Here is a 15,951-nt window from a genome sequence, read left to right on the forward strand (position 1 = left end):
TGTAAAATAAATGTTTAAGCTAGTAAACATATATTTGATTTTTATTAAGAAAACATAATGTACAAATTACAAAGATAAATATATAACAATCAGCAGTCTATTGCAGTACAGATAAGAAACATTCTCTTCATTCCACAAGTATAACTAGTAATAAAAACATTTCCATTTAACCTATAAATCACTGCATATTATAGATTTGAAAATGCTTCAAGTTGACTGTGTTCTAACAGAAAGCAAAACAAAGGCATTGTATGCCTTTTCAGGGAGTTATTATGAACCCAGTATAATGCTAGATGTTCCTAAAATTCATTTTTTTCAAATATTTATTGAGCTAGTCACCATGCCAGGCAAATATGTATACAGTGGAAGACAATTTTTTTTCCCCTTTAAAGAACTTATTTTTTGGAAGCTCCCTCATGGTCTAGTGGTTAGGATTCGGCATTGTCACTGCCAGGGCCAGTCTTCAGTCCCTGGTCCAGGAACTGAGACCCTGGTTGGGGAACTGAAATCCCACAAGCTGCGTGGTGTGCCAAAAAAAAAAAAAAATAAGAACTTAGTTTTCTGGGGAAGAGATGCAAATAAATATGCAAATTCAATAGAACAAGATAAGCGCTTCAATAAGATAAACCCTAGGTTTGATGGGTACATACAGGAAGAAGAATTAACTCAGTTTGTGTAGATGTGTGTTTAGAGTATACAGCAGGAAGAAGTCCAAGGTGGAAATGCCCTAGAAGTAGAAACAAGAGTACATGCAGGCCAGAGAAGCAGAAAGTACAGTCTGTTTTATCCATGGCATCTCATTTAATCCCACAACTCTATTAGGTATTTTGCAGATGAGGAACCAGAGGTTCAGAGATTAATTCATTTCTTCAAGAGGAAGAAGTTCCTGGTAGATTTCAGAGGGGGTTTCAAATCCAGCTAGGTTTGACACCACAGTAATGATCTTTCCAATATTACATAAGAATCTTAGCTGATATTTCTGAAGTCAGATAAACTTTGAAACGTGTTTTAAAGGACATCGCTTCACTCTTGTGACAAGAACATGTAAAATATAATCAGAGAAGACAGGCATTAGATTCCTGCTACAGGCTACTTCACTCTTACAAGTATGTCACATTCAGAGTGGTGGAAGTTCCATTCAGGCCTATTGGTACACATCACTTAATACACAGCAAGGCTTTAAGGTGAATGTCAGCTTGTGTGTTTAACTTTTGGGGAAGGCCAGGCATTAATTATATATATATATATATATAAAAGAATAGCTAGGTCATATGGTCGCTCAGGTTTTAAGCTTTTTGAGGAACTGCCAAACTGCTTTTCAGTGTGGCTGCACATTCTCACCAGCAATTATGAGGGTGGTAAGTCCTCCATATCCTTATTAAAACTTATCATCGTCTCTTTGACTATAGCCATCATCATGGATGTGAAGCAGTAAAAAAATTAGTCAAAAATTTATTAATTCAACAATTTACTGACATGAAAATGCCCTGAACTCCCTGGGGTAAATTGTCTTGTAAAATATAAATTTATAAAACTTATGGAATCCATAACTATTTGTATGCTAAACTATGGGGCACACTAAACCTTATTATTGAAATAAATACTAAGTCATTTGGAATGTGATATTTATCTTTAAAAGAGTTTGTTCTGAAAAAATTAAACTGCAAAGTTTGCCTTTTTACTATCCAGGACATTGTGAGTAATACCGAGGTCAATGCCAACTTCAAACAGGAAATGAAAGACTGAGCTTTTAGACGACACCTGCTCTTCTTGTTCATTATGTGGCACTTGAAAGTTTCTTTTAGCACTATTAATCTTCCCATTTTACTGCACAGTTAAGTACAATAGTGATTACCTAAAAATTTGAGGATATTAAGTTTAATAAAATGACACTTACATGAACCAAATGATCATTCTAAAGGACTCATCTATTCTCATGTCATTTACACAGTAAAGGAAAATCTGCCTCAAATCATTATGCCTTTGTAATAATAGTTATTATTTTAACTTAAGTTGAACTGTGAAAAGGCTTTAGAAACAGCGCCGCAAAGGCAGTTTCAGTGTGAGGGGAGAGATGGCGACCAGAGTACAGGCTGACAATTCAGGTGACTTCCTCCTATTTGTTTTGCTAATATAACCTGTCACATTTTACACTGTTGACTCAGACTTCTCATCTTCTTCTCTTAACGTGAAACTTTTATTTGAATGAAGGCAATATTATTCATATGTTTGCAAGTTTATGTTTGACATTCTAATTCAGCATAGTAACTTTAAGAGGTCACATTTCTTACTAAGTTTATCAGCATCTCTAGCTACAGTCACCCCAGGTCCCTAGTTTGACTAGATGAGTCTTTACACTAGCTGGGTTTTCAGTTTGCATAAGACTTACTCATAAATCACACACTACTTTAAAAATAGTACTGTAAAGACCTAGAATGAACTGTTTGCTCTTAAGGAATAGTCACTGCAACAGACTTTAAGCTGGACAAACAAGGAGAATTTCACCTATGAAAAGGTGACAAGGAGCAGTTAGACAGGGAACAAGAGTTAACCCATAAGAAGTGCTCTCGGCTACAGTGAATAAACTCCAAGCCGCATGGCATATTCTGCAATGCTGAGAAATAATTGCAGGAGAGACATCAACATAGAATTCTCTTCTCAGAAACAGGAGAGCTCATTTGAACAAAAGCACTAGATAAAACACTAAATAACAACAGATCTTCATAACAATATTTACATCAGCAGTCTTTACATATATACTATGGTGAAAATTTGCTCATCATACTCTGATATATTAAGCCAAGCAATGTATGTCTACTCCCATCTCTATCAACAAGGTTATCACAGGTAAGAAGGTCAAAAGTGAAAGTGTTAGTCACTCGTGTCCAACTCTGCCCTCTGTCCATGGAATTCTCCAGGCAAGAATACTGGAGTGGATAGCCATTCCCTTCTCCAGGGGATCTTCCTGATCCAGGGATCAAACCCAGTCTTCCACATAGCAGGCAGATTCTTTACCGTCTGAGCCACCAGGTAGGCCCAAGAAAGTAAAAGACTGCTTTAATTATTAATGTAGTTTTTACTCCAATGAGGAACAGCAGCTGATCTTTGAATTTTTATCCACAAAATGTTCATGGCTTCCCAAATATTAAAAGTGGATGTGGGACTTCTCTGGCAGTCAGTGGTTAAGACTTCATGCTTCCAACGTGGGGGCATCAGTTTGATCCCTGGTCAGGGAACTAAGATCTCACATATCCAGTGGTAAGGTTCCTGTAGTTACCAGGACCAATAGGAGGTCCTTCCACTAAGAAATCCTGAGAGCTGGTCCAACTTAGAAGTAAGGCAGTGAAGCAGCTGAGGCAAGGCACATACAAGCAAGACTGGTAAAAGAAACTAAGCAAAGTCGTAGGATTTCCAGTTTCAGGCAGGTGTTCAGGGAGGGATTTTTAGTAGCTGGGCATCAGTGAGATCAAGTTTTGAGAGGAACTCGGGGTCAATACAGAGAAAATACTTGTGGGGTTTATAAGAATACATGGGAATAGGAAGTCATGGTTGAACCACTAAATCCTCTGTGTGGGGAGGGGAAATTAATTCTAAACTCCACAAGCAAATGGAGCACAGGCTGCTGATGAACTTTCTACATGTGAAAAAACAAAAATAAAACAAACAAAAAAAAAGTGCCCAGAAACAGAGATGGGCCTGAAACTTCAGACAGGGATTATACTGTGGGAAACTGGATTAGACAGGGACAGAAGCTGTCATCTCTGATCAACTGAGAATCAATTTTGTTTACACGGGTGGGACACCAATCCCATTTTACTCTGGTGTTTCAGGCTCCTCCTCCTTATTCTTTCAACAGGCTTCACTGTGTTGATGTTCAGTTTCCTTTGAAGTATTCATTTGGTTGAGCTGATAACTAATCTGCACCTTAACTACTTTCTGTACCTTAACTACTAGCCTGCGATGGGGATAAAACTTATTTCCATTCTGTTTAGGGAGAATTTCAGTTGTACTTCTAGACCTGTTCCACTTGTATTACTAGCCCTGAACCACATGCTGAAAATGCTTCTGGATGAGTCACTGACAGTTAACCAAACCCGCCAAATCATTCTGCTAATTAAGAATTGAGGGAAAACACACACACACAAACCTGTTCGTTTGGATTTTCTGCTTCTGTGAACTGAGAAAAGGCTAATTATTTTAGGTTAAAGATACTAAACCACTGATTTTTCAATTATCCCTAAAGGTTTTCTTGCTCTCAATAGTTCTATTTGTATATCTATATTTATAGATCTGTACCTAATCTTGTATTAACTAGTATTATTTGTTGTTGGTGTTCAGTCACTAAGTATTGTCCGACTCTTTGTCACCCTGTGGACTGCAGCACGCCAAGCTTCCCTGTACTTCACTATCTCCCAGAGTTGAGCAAACTCATGTCCATTGAGTCACTGATGCCATCTAACCATCTTGTCCTCTGACATCCCCTTCTCCTCCTGCCCTCAGTCTTTCCCAGCATCAGGGTCTTTTCCAATGAGGTGGCTCTTCACATCAGGTGAACAAAGTACTGGAGCTTCAGCATCAGTCCTTCCAATGATATGCATTTAAATATGTAGTATTATATCAATTACATATTTAAAACATGAGTATGGAGTATGCTTTTTATTTTCTCTTTCAAATCGGCTATTTTATATAGGGTTAACTTTCTATTAACCAGAATACTTCCTTTTGTGTGTGTGTGAGTGTGAGTGTGTGTGTGGGCATGCCACATGGCATGCAGGATCTTAGTTCCCTGACCAGGGATTGAACCTATGCCCCTACAATGGAAGCATGAAGTCTTAACCACTGGGCCACCAGGGAACTCCCAACCAGAATATTTCATTCCACAACATCTAATTCATTTAAAAATATTTATTGTGTACCTAAGTGTGCCAGGTTCTATTAGGATAGCAGAGAAGCACAAATTGCATTACTACTCTAAGGAACTCACATTATAATGATGTGAGGAAGGCAAACAACTGTAAAGTGATATGGTAATAAATTATAATAATAATAATAATAGAGTAAGGGAATGATGGAGATGTCAGAGATGGTATTATTTTAAAGGGGTTGGGCAGAGAAGGCATCTCTCTGTTAAGGTGGTATTTGAGCAAAGACATGTGTACCAGAATTTACCAAAACCTGTATTTCAGAACTAAAGTAAGTAATTAATAAAAAAAATATATACTGGCCATGCATCATATTCAAGACTTTAAAAGAATAAAGACTTTCCTTTTTAAAGAAGAGATACAATGTCAAACATATGAAGACAATAGAAGTTCTTCACAATGATTTGAAACTTGGTATCTTAAACCAGTGGTTAAAATTACCTACTCAAACCATACTAATGGATTTACTAGACAGTCTCATCTATACAAATTGTAAATAAAACAAAGAGAACTAAATTTTTAACAAATGTACCAGTGACATCAGGATAAGTGCTACTACTTCACAGGGTTGGGAATAGACACTTATGTGGACGAACAATTTCATCACTGTTTAAGAAATGCTTTGGATTTACTTTTATTCTGAGGTAATCTATAAGCCACATAAGAAATATCTTCTCATCATTTAACCAAAATGGCTTTACAATTTTTGTGTTGATTACACAAATAATAGATTATAGAATTTTAGCAAATATGGAAAATAGAAAAAAAGTCAATCATAAGCTTATAATAATAACTATTGTTTCTATTTTCATATATCTACTTCTCTGCACAAGTAAATATTTTCAAGATTTTAATTTTTCATTTTTTTATTGAAGGATAATTGCTTTACAAAATTTTGTTGTTTGCTGTCAAACCTCAACATGAATCAGCCATAGGTATACATACACCCCCTCCCTTTTGAACCTCCCTCCCATCTCCCTCCCCATCCCACCCTGCTAGGTTGATACAGAGCCCCTGTTTGAGTTTCCTGAGCCATACCGCAAATTCCTGTTGGCTATCTATTTTACATATGTTAATGTAAATTTCCATGTTACTCTCTCCAAACATCTCACCCTCTTCTCCAATCTCCCCATGTCCATAAGTCTATTCTCTATGTCTGTTTCTCTGTGGTTGCCCTGTAAATGAGTTCTTCAGTACCATTCATCTAGATTCCATATTTTTTGTGTTAGAATACAATATTTATCTTTCTCTTTCTGACCCATGTCACTCTGTATAATAGGCTCTAGGTTCATCCGCCTCACCAGAACTGACTCAAATGTGTTCCTTTTTATGGCTGAGTAATATTCCCTTGGACTTCAAGGAGATCCAGCCAGTCCATCCTAAAGGAGATCAGTCCTGGGTGTTCATTGGAAGGACTGATGCTGAAGCTGAAACTCCAATACTTTGGCCACCTCATGTGAAGGGTTGACTCACTGGAAAAGACCCTGATGCTGGGAGGGATTGGGGGCAGGAGGAGAAGGGGATGACAGTGGATGAGATGGCATCACTGACTTGATGGACATGAGTTTGAGTAAACTCCAGGAGTTTGTGATGGACAGGGAGGCCTGGCATGCTGCGATTCATGGGGTCGCAAAGAGTCAGACACGACTGAGCGACTGAACTGAACTGAATATTCCACTGTGTATATGTACCACTACTTCTTTACCCATTCATCTGCCGATGGATATCTAGGTTGCTTCCATGTTCTAGCTACTGTAAACAGTGCTGCAACAAACAATGGGATACATGTATCTTTTTCAATTTTGGTTTCCGCAGGGTATATTCCTCAGGGTATATGCCTTAGGAATGGGATTGCTGGGTCATATGGTGGTTTTATTCCTAGTGTGTTTTTTTTTTTTTTTAAAGAATCTCCATACTGTCTTCCATAGTGGCTGTATCAATTTACATTCCCACCAACAGTGCAAAAGCATTCCCTTTTCTCCACACCGTCTCCAGCATTTATTGTTTGTAGACTTTTTGATGATGGCCATTCTGACTGGTGTGAGGTGATATTTCATTGTACTTTTGATTTGCATTTCTCTAATAATGAGTGATGTTAAGCATCTTTGCATGTGTTTGTTAGCCATCTGTATGTCTTCTTTAGAGAAATGTCTGTTTAGGGATTTTTCTCACATTTTGAATGGGTTGTTTGTTTTTCTGGTATTAAGTTGTATGAGCTGCTTGTATATTTTGGAAATTAATACTTTGTCAGTTGTTTCCTTTGCTATTATTTCTCCCATTCTGAGGGTTGTCTTTTCATCTTGCTTATAGTTTCCTTTGCTGTGCAAAAGCTTCTAAGTTTAATCAGGTCCCACTTGCTTACTTTTGTTTTTATTTCTGTTACTCTAGAAGGTGGGTCATAGAGGATCTTGCTTTGATTTATGTCAGAGTGTCTTGCCTATGTTTTCCTCTAAGAGTTTTATAGCTTTTGGTGTTACATTTAGGTCTTTAATCCATCTTGAGTTTATCTTTGTGTACAGTGTTAGGAAGTGTTTTAATTTCATTCTTTTGCATGTAGCTGTCCAGTTGTCCCAGCACCTTTGTCTTTGCCCTATTATATATTCTTGCCTCTTTTGACAAAAATTAAGGTATCCATAGGTGTATGGGTTTATTTCTGGGCTTTCTATCTTGTTCCATTGGTCTATATTTCTGTTTTGGTGCCAGTACCATACCATCTTGATGACTGTAGTATAGTCTGAAGTCAGGAAGGTTGATTCCTCCAGCTCCATTCCTCTTTCTCAAGACTGCTTTAGCATTAGGGATCTTTTGTGTTTCCATATAAATTGTGAAATTTTTTGTTCCAGTTCTGCGAAAAATGCCATTGGTAACTTGATATGGATTGCACTGAATCTGAATATTGTGTTTGGTAGTATAGTAATTTTCACAATATTGTGAAAATGCCAGAAAAACAAACAATCCAATCAAAAAGTGGGAAAAAGACCTAAACAGACATTTCTCCATTGTTCCTACCCAGGAACATGGAATATCTCTCCATCTGTTTATGTCATCTTTGATTTCTTTCATCAGTGTCTTATAATTTTCTGTGTACAGTTCTTTTGTATCCTTAAGTAAATTTATTCCTAGATATTGAATTCTTTTCGCCGCAATGGTGAGTGGGATCGATTCCTTAATTTCTCGTTCTGATTTTTCATAGTATATAAAAATGCAAGTGATTTCTGTGTATTGATTTTGTATCCTGCAACATTGCTAAATTCACTGATTAGCTCTACTAATTTTCTGACACTATCTTTAGGGCTTTCTATGTACAGTATTGTGTCATCTGTGAACAGTAAGAGCTGTACTTCTTCTTTTCCGATCTGGATTCCTTTTATTTATTTTTCTTCTCTGATTGCTGTAGCTAGGACTTCCAAAACTATGTTGAATAATAGTGGTGAAACTGGACATCCTTGTCCTGTTCCTGATCTTACGGGAAATGCTTTTAGTTTTTCATCATTGAGAATAATGTTTGCTATAGTCTTATCATATATGGCTTTTACTACGTTGAGGTATTCCCATTTGAATGCAGAGTTCCAAAGGACAGAAAGGAGAGATAAGAAAGCCTTCCTCAGTGATCAATGCAAAGAAATAGTGGAAAACAACAGAATGGGAAAGACTAGAGATCTCTTCAAGAAAATTAAAGATACCAAGGGAACATTTTATGCAAGGATGGGTTCGATAAAGGACAGAAATGGTATGGACCTAACAAAAGCAGAAGATATTAAGAAGAGGTGGCAAGAATACACAGAACTGTACAAAAAAGATCTTCATGACCCAGATGATCACAATGGTATAATCACTCACCTAGAGCCAGACATCCTGGAATGTGAAGTCAGGTGGGCCTTAGAAAGCATCTCTACGAACAAAGCTAGTGGAGGTGATGGAATTCCAGTTGAGGTATGTCAAACCCTAAAAGATGATGCTGTGAAAGTGCTACACTCAATATGCCAGCAGATTTGGAAAACTCAGCAGTTGCCACAGGACTGGAAAAGGCCAGTATTCATTCCAATCCCTAAGAAAGGCAATCCCAAAGAATGCACAAACTACCACACAATTGCACTCATCTCACACACTAGTAAAGTAATGCTCAAAATTCTCCAAGCCAGGCTTCAGCAATCCGTGAACCATGAACTTCCAGATGTTCAAGCTGGTTTTAGAAAAGGCAGAGGAACCAGAGATCAAATTGCCAACATCTGCTGGATCACCAAAAAAGCAAGAGAGTTCCAGAAAAACATCTATTTCTGCTTTACTGACTATGCCAAGGCCTTTGACTGTGTGGATCACAATAAACTGTGGAAAATTCTGAAAGAGATGGGAATACCAGACAACCTGACCCACCTCTTGAGAAACCTATATGCAGGTCAGGAAGCAACAGTTAGAACTGGACATGGAACAACAGACTGGTTCCAAATAGGAAAAGGAGTACATCAAGGCTGTATATTGTCACCCTGCTTATTTAACTTATATGCAGAGTACATCATGCGAAATGTCAGGCTGGAAGAAGCACAAGCTGGAATCAAGATTGCCAGGAAAAATATCAATAACCTCAGATATGCAGATGAAACCACCCTTATGGCAGAAAGTGAAGATGAACTAAAAAGCCTCTTGATGAAAGAGAAAGAGAGTGAAAAGTTGGCTTAAAGCTCAACATTTAGAAAACTAAGATCATGGCATATGGTCCCATCACTTCATGGGAAATAGATGGGGTAACAGTGGAAGCAGTGCCAGACTTTATTTTTTTGGGCTTCAAAATAACTGCAGATGGTGATTGCAGCCATGAAATTAAAAGACACTTACTCTTTGGAAGGAAAGTTATGACCAACCTAGATAGCATATTAAAAAGTAGAAACATTACTTTGCCAACAAAGGTCCATCTAGTCAAGGCGATGGTTTTTCCAGTGGTCATGTATGGATGTGAGAGGTGGACTGTGAAGAAAGCTGAGTGCCGAAGAATTGATGCTTTTGAACTGTGGTGTTGGAGAAGACTCTTGGGAGTACCTCGGACTGCAAGGAGATCCAACCAGTCCATCCTAAAGGAGATCAGTCCTGGGTGTTCATTGGAAGGACTGATGTTGAAGCTGAAACTCCAATACTTTGGCCACCTCATGAGAAGAGTTGACTCATTGGAAAAGACCCTGATGCTGGGAGGGATTGGGGGCAGGAGAAGAAGGGGACGACAGAGGATGGGATGGCTGGATGGCATCACCGACTTGATGGACATGAGTTTGAGTAAACTCCAGGAATTGGTGATAGACAGGGAGGCCTGGTGTGCTGTGATTCATGGGGTTGCAAAGAGTCGGACACGACTGAGCAACTGAACTGAACTGAACTGATGGTGAGGCAGGCTATGCCCAGTTTTTTAAGAGTTTTCATCATAAATGGGTGCTGAATTTTGTTGAAGGCTTTTTCTGCATCTATTGAGATTATCATATGGTTTTTGTCTTTCAGTTTGTTAATATGGTATATCACATTGATTGATTTGTGTATATTGAAGAATCCTTGCATTTCTGGAATAACCCCAACTGATCATGGTGTATGAGCTTTTTGATGTGTTCCTGAATTCTGTTTCCTAAAATTTTTTAAAGGATTTTTGCATCTATGTTCATCAGTGATATTGGCCTGAGGTTTTCTTTTTTTGTGTTGTGTTTGTCTGGTTTTGGTATCAGGGTGATGGTGGCCTCATAGAATGAGTTTGGAAACATTCCTTAATCTGCAATTTTTTGAAAGAGTTTTAGAAGCATAGGCATTAGGTCTTCTCTAAATGTTTGACAAAATTCTGTGAAGCCATCTGGTCCTGGGCTTTTGTTTTTTGAGAGATTTTTGGTCACAGCTTCAATTTCACTGCTTGTAATTGGGTTGTTCATAATTTCTATTTCTTCTTGGTTCAGGCTTGGAAGATTGAACTTTTCTAAGAATCTGTCCATTTATTCAGGTTATCCACTTTATTTCCATATAATTATTCATAAAAGTCTCTTAAATTCCTTTGCACTTCTGCATCGTCTTTTGTAACCTCTCCTTTTTATTTCTGATTTTGTTGATCTGATTCTTCTCTCTTTTTTTCTTGATGAGTCTGGCTAAAGGTTTGTTAATTTTGCTTATCTTCTCAAAGAATCAGCTTTTAGTTTTATTAATCTTTACAACTGTTTCCTTCATTTCTTTTTCTTTTATTTCTGTTTGGATCTTTATGATTTCTTTCCTTCTACTAATTTTGGGTTTTTTTTTTTGTTCTTTTTCAGTTGCTTTAGGTGCAAAATTGATTGTCTATTTGATGTTTTTCTTGTTTCTTGAGATAGGATTGTATTGCTATAAACTTCCCTCTTATAACTGCTTTTGCTGCATCCCATAGGTTTTGAGTTGTCGTGTTTTCATTGTCATTTGTTTCTAGAAATTTTTTGATTTCTCTTTTGATTTCTTCAGTAACTGGTTGGTTATTTAGAAATGTGTTGTTTAATCTCCATGTGTTTGTGTTTCTTACAGTTTTTTTCTTGCAATTGATACCTAGTCTCATAGCACTGTTGTCAGAGAAGATGCTTGATATGATTTCAATTTTCTTAAATTTACTGAGGTTTGATATATGACCCAAGATGTGATCTATTCTGAAGAATGTTCCTGTGCACTTGAGAAGAAGGTGTATTCTTCTGCATTTGGATGGAATGTCCTGAAGATAATGATGAGATGCATCTCATCTAATGTATGATTTAAGATTTGTGCTTCCTTATTAATTTTCTGTTTTGATGATCTGCCCATTGGTGTGAGTAAGGTGTTAAAGTCTCCTACTATTATTGTGTTACTGGGAATTTCTCCTTTTATGTCTTTTAGTTTGTCTTATGTATCGAGGTGCTCCTATGTTGGGTGCATAGATATTTACAATCATTATGTCTTCTTGAATTGATCCCTGATCATTATGTAATGTCCTTCCTTATCATTTGTAATCTTTATTTTAAGGTCCATTTTGTCTGATATGAGGGTTGCCACTCCAGCTTTCTTTTGCTTCCCATTTGCATGGAATGTATCTTTCCATCCTCTCACTTTCAGTCTATATGTGTCTTGAGGTCTGAAGTGGGTTTCTTGTAGACAGCATATATATGGGTCTTGTTTTTGTATCCATTCAGCCAGTCTGTCTTTTGGTTGAAGCATTTAATCCATCTACATTTAAAGTAATTACTGATATGTATGTTCCTATTGCCATTTTAATTGTTTGGGGTTGATTTTGTAGATCGTTTCTCTTCTCTTGTATTTCTTGACTACATAAGTCCCTTTAACATTTGTTGTAAAGCTGGTTTGGTGGTACTGAATTCTCTTAACTTCTGCTTGTCTTAAAAGCTTTTTATTTCTCCATCAATTCTGAATGAGATTCTTGCTGGGTACAGTAATCTTGGTTGTAGGTTTTTCCCTTTCTGCACTTTAAATATATCCTGCCATTCCCTTCTGGCCTGCAGAGTTTCTGCTGAAAGGTCAGCTGTTAAGTGTATTGGGTTTCCCTTGTGTGTTACTTGTTGCTTTTCCCTTGCTGCTCTTAAGTCTTTCTTTGTGTTTAGTCTGTTAGCTTGATTAGTGTGTGTCTTGGTGTGTTTCTCCTTGGGTTTATCCTGTATGGGACTCTTTGTGCCTCTTGGACTTGATTGACTATTTCCTTTTCCATGTTGGGGAAATTTTCAACTATAATCTCTTCAAAAACTTTCTTATACCCTTTCTTTTTCTCTTCTTCTGGGACTTCTTTGGATCTATAATTTGAATGTTGGTGTGTCTGATATCATCCCAGAGGTCTCTGAGACTATCCTCAGTTCTTTTCATTCTTTTTACTTTATTCTGCTCTTCATAAACTATTTCCATCATTTTATCTTTCAGCTCACTGATTCGTTCTTCTGCTTCAGATATTCTGCTATTGACTCCTTCTAGAGTATTTTTAATTCCAGTAATTGTGTTGTTTATCTCTGTAGGTCTTTGTTAATTGATTCTTGCATTTTCTCCAATTCATTTTCAAGGTTTTTGATCATCTTTACTATCATTATTCTGACTTCTTTTCAGGTGGTTTGCCTATTTCCTCTTCATTTATTTGGACTTCTGTGTTTCCAGTTTGTTTCTTCACTTGTGTAGTATTTCTCTGCCTTTCCATTATTTTTTTTAACTTATTGTGTTTGAGTTCTCCTTTTCCCACACTTCAAGGTTGAATTCTTTCTTCCTTTTGGTTTCTGCCCTCAGCAGCAAGGTGGGTCCAGTGGTTTGTGAAAGCTTTGTACAGGGTGAGGTTTGTGCTTTTTTGTTTGTTTGCTTTCCCTCTGATGGGCAAGGCTGAGTGAGGTGGCAATCCTGTCTGCAGATGATTGGGTTTGTGTTTTTGTTTTGTTTGTTGTTTAGATGAGGCATCCTGCACAGGGTGCTACTGATGGTTGGGTGATGCTAGATCTTGTATTCAGGTGGTTTCTGTTGTGTGAGTTCTCATTATTTGATACTCCCTAGGGTTAGTTCTCTGGCAGTCTAGGGTCTTGGAGTTAGGCTCCCTCTCCAAAGGCTCAGGACTTGATTTCTGGTCAGGAACGAAGATTCCACAAGTGGTTTGTTATGGCGTGAAGTGAGATTAAAACAAATATCCCAAAACGGGAAACCAAAGGTGAACTCCAGACAAATGGCAGTTACAAAATCAAGCAAATAATAATTAAAATAATGTAATATACACATATACATATACACCCATGAGCAAAGTCAAAACAGTCCAACAAAAATAAATTATCGTAGATTGACCTGGTGAACAAAGGAAATAAAGAATTATATTTAGCAGTTAAGAACAAAACTAACTAAAACAAAAACTGGAAGATTTTAATTTAAATTCTATACCACATCCATCCTTAGGGAAAAACTTCAAATATTAGAAGTAAACATTTGCTTGCTCAGTCGCTTCAGTCATGTCTAATTCTCTGCGACCGCATGGATTATAGCTCACCAGGCTCCTCCGTCCATGTGATTTTCCAGGCAAGAATACTGGAGTGGGTTGCCATTTCCTTCTCCAAGGGATCTTCCTGATCCAGGGATCAAATCCACATCTCATGTCTCCCGCATTGGTAGGCGGGTTCTTTACCACTAGTGACACCTGGGAAGCTCCAAGTAAAGATTAGAGACCTCCTATTTACCACTTTTCTGTGCATCTTCATTGAGGTTTTCTTTTTATTTTTTTAAACAATACATGTACACAGAAAGATATCAATCTCCCCTTTTTTTTTAAATGGCAGCATGTCACATACACTCTGTAAACTATTTTTCATCTAAGAATATGGGGATCTTTCCATGTTTCTACCTCATTCTTTCCATTTTCTATGTAGCAGATCACAATGTGGACATAATCATTTAATTAATTCCCAAATTCATTTATTTTGTACTAAACTGATGACCATTTAGATTATTTCCAATTTTTGTAATTACACAGAGTGCTTCAAAGATGATCTTAATTAATGCCTCCAGTTCATGAGTGAATGTTTTTCTAAGAATGATCCTGAAGTGGAACTGTTGAATCAAAGGATTTTAAATTTTAAGACATACTGCCCTCCCAAGTGGCAATATCAATTAAAAATGGTCCCACAGGTGTATGAAATATGGTTTCTCACCAATTTTTGATCTTATCATATATAAACATGCTTGTTAAGTACATTCTATATGTAATCGCACCTTCATATAGAATTTGCTCTCCTTTTACCCCTCAATAGAATGTAAAATTCTTCCTATGCTACCCCTTTTTAAGTGTTATTTTTATTGGCCCCATAATTTTCCATTCTTAATTATTCCTCGATTGTCAAGATATTGAGCCCTTCCCCAATTTCTCAATTCATTTTTTATACTAATAGTAGTGCCGAGTTTATTCACCCATTCAAAGTAATGAGTTCAAGTATGATTTTCCAAAAACAAATACATCTTTGAAGGAAGAAAGCTCTTACAATTAAAGGCTACTCTAAGAATTGTGCTAAAAAGTAGCTATATTGAGCAATGACTAAACAGAAAGCATTGTATAAGCCCCAAAAGTGCCTACTTAAAGGCTACGCTAAGAATTGTGCTAAAAAGTAGCTATATTGAGCAATGACTAAACAGAAAGCATTGTATAAGCCCCAAAAGTGCCTACTTTGTGGAGGATACTATCATTCAGATCCACATATTCTATTGTGTTTGTTTAAAAAATACAAGATTGATTCATTACTTACATACATATTGAGACATGTATTATAGATATATCCAAAATCACATAAGAACATGAAAAGTGTGCATCCCGGCGAAATGGTATTACTGTAGGTAACGGTATCTGGGAGATGTGAAAGGTTGGAAATAAAGTTGTTTTTACATTATGTGGCTTGACTTAAAAGTAATTTTTAAAGGCAACTTAAAAATGTTTGATATGAGCAATTTAAAAAATGTAAATTTAAGCACCTTCCATTTAAATAATTATGGCTGACATATATTTTACTTCTCAAAATTGAAGTTTATTTATTAGCCAAATAAGGGATGAAGTACATTATATCAGCAATGTCGAGTAAAGTTAAGTCTTAGGTTGGTTTAGTTTTTTAATATCCTGAAAACACTTGAAAGATCTCTGAAGCCAGAAATAAGCACTCCTGCTCTACCAGACCCAATCTCCAATTTCTAATTTGTTACTTTAAAAATGCAAACAGAGGTTTCCCAGGCTTCTCAGTGTTAAAGAATCCACCTGCCGATGCCGGAGACAAGGGTTTGATTCTTGGTCTGGGAAGATCCCACATGCCATGGAGCAACTAAGTCCGTGTGCCACAACTACTGAGCCTGTGCTCTAGAACCTGGGAACCACAACTATTGAGGCCACATGCTGCAACTACTGAAGCCCTGGAGCCTGTGCTCCGCAACAAGAGAAGCCACTGCAATGAGAAGCCTGCGCACGGCTACAAAGAGCAGCCCCTACTCGCTGCAACTAGAGAAAAGCCCAGGCAGCAACAAAGACCCAGCATAGCAAAAAATAAATAAATGAATAAAATTATTA

At 37.2% G+C, this 15,951-nt stretch overlaps 1 protein-coding gene across 2 annotated transcripts in view; it reads right to left on the bottom strand.

The window, feature by feature from the left end:
- PIBF1 (progesterone immunomodulatory binding factor 1) overlaps positions 1 to 15,951 on the bottom strand; it is a 230,739-nt gene that overhangs the window by 103,409 nt on the left and 111,379 nt on the right. The gene's annotated exons all lie outside the window — the stretch shown is intronic.

This window comes from Odocoileus virginianus, chromosome 8, assembly GCF_023699985.2.
Source record: "Odocoileus virginianus isolate 20LAN1187 ecotype Illinois chromosome 8, Ovbor_1.2, whole genome shotgun sequence".
In the NCBI taxonomy this organism is placed as follows: domain Eukaryota; kingdom Metazoa; phylum Chordata; class Mammalia; order Artiodactyla; family Cervidae; genus Odocoileus; species Odocoileus virginianus.